This window comes from Capricornis sumatraensis, chromosome 4, assembly GCF_032405125.1.
Source record: "Capricornis sumatraensis isolate serow.1 chromosome 4, serow.2, whole genome shotgun sequence".
Classification (NCBI taxonomy): domain Eukaryota; kingdom Metazoa; phylum Chordata; class Mammalia; order Artiodactyla; family Bovidae; genus Capricornis; species Capricornis sumatraensis.
Genome location: NC_091072.1, coordinates 103,321,853 through 103,323,686, shown reverse-complemented (window position 1 = coordinate 103,323,686; position 1,834 = coordinate 103,321,853). Strand labels below are relative to the sequence as shown.

The 1,834-nt window shown below is 32.9% G+C and overlaps 1 pseudogene; it reads left to right on the top strand.

The window, feature by feature from the left end:
* The first annotated feature begins 558 nt into the window (after positions 1–558).
* Positions 559–1,401, top strand: LOC138077692 (olfactory receptor 6C74-like; annotated as a pseudogene).
* Positions 1,402–1,834: the final 433 nt, after the last annotated feature.

Below are 1,834 nucleotides of genomic sequence, written 5' to 3'. Positions count from 1 at the left end.
TGATTAATTAATTAAAATGGTATAGATATGTTAGCCCTGTTCATTGATGGTGGCTAGGACCATGTGTGTGTGAATGTGTGCATGTGTGTGTGTCTGTTAAATGCATAAGAAGGGCTGATATACATGTAATGACAGGTATCATTTTGCTTTAATAATGCAAAGCATTCAATTAAACAGGTACTGGCATTCATCCCAACCCTTACAATAAAATCAACAGAGGAAAAAGCATTTTCGTATGCTTTAAATTCCCTGCAACTTATTCACATATTATCAATCAACATTTATTTCCATCATCTAGGCTATTTTAGAATTGTGAATTAAGATTGAATCATCTGTTATATACGCTGGAAATGCAAACTACTGTTCCTCCTGGCATAACCATTTTTAAAACACAAATGTGAATTGTGTTAATCTATCTGAAACATAATTTTGCTAAATTTTCTTTGAACATTAGTTACCAATATTATTTTTTCACTAAAACCATTTTCTTTTTTCCCTACATAGAACTGGAAAAGTAGAGGATATTAATAGAAAATTATACAAGAGTGACTGTTTATTCTAGCAGGTTTGACTGATGACCCATGATTGAAAGTCATATTATTTATCTTTCTACTTATCACCTACTTGCTGAGCATCACTGGCAACATGATCATCATCATACTCATTCTAGTGGATCCTCACCTCAAGATACCCGTGTATTTTTTTCCTTTAGAATTTTTCCTTCTTAGAAATTTTCTATACTACTGCATGCATCCCTAATTTGCTAGTTATGATGGCAACTGGGGACAAAAACATGTCCTATAGTAGATGTGTTTCTCAAGTATTTTTTGTCTTCCTTCTTGGAGTTTCTGAGTTTTACTTGCTAGCAGCTATGTGCTATGACCACTATGTTGCCATCTGTAAGCCCCTGCATCATACAACCATCATAAACAGTAAAATCTGCATTCAGCTTGTCTTCTGTTTTTGGATTGCTGGCTGCTTTACCACCTTTGCACCTTTCCTCTTAGATCTAAAACTATTTTTGTGCCTCCAATGTTGTTGATCATTTCTACTGTGACACAACTGCCCTCATGCAGATCTCCTGCTCTGACACACATATAATTGAGACAGTGGGATTCATTTCTGCTGCAATGACTCTTGTGGTCACGCTAGTAATGGTGATAATATCATATACCTATGTTGTGATAGCAATTCTAAAAATTCCTTCATCGAACCAGAGGGAAAAAGCTTTTACAACATGTTCTTCTCACATGATTGTGGTATCTCTTTCCTATGGCAGCTGCATCTTCATATATATAAAACCTTCAGTCCAAGAAAGAATATCTTTTTCCAAGGGAATTGCAGTGCTCAATACCCGTTGCCCCACTTTTGAACCCTTTCATCTACAGCTTACAGAACTAAGTGAAAACGGACTTCATGACTATGATACACAGGGTTGTTTCTTTCTTATACAAATGAATATTATATTTAATTTTAAATAAATGAAATAAACAGTGGGGTCTATAGTAATAACATTGTATCCAATTATAGCTTATGATACATTTTTTCTTTTATTTCCATTCATCTTTGTATCTTTGAAGCTTTATTTTTGCAAAAATCTTTGTTACAACACATCTTTTTCCTTATGTTCTTCAATAGATATTTAAAAAAACACACTTTCTATTCTTTTTATAAGCTGAAAGAAGTATACCTAAGTTTTCAAACCATCTATTTGTCTATTTAGCCAAGAATACAACACTTTTTATTTAAATTATATTTACTGTAGCATGCAATGTAAATGTTATTGCAATCCTTTACTTGTACTTAGTTAAAATCTAATTAAGCTAATATTTAT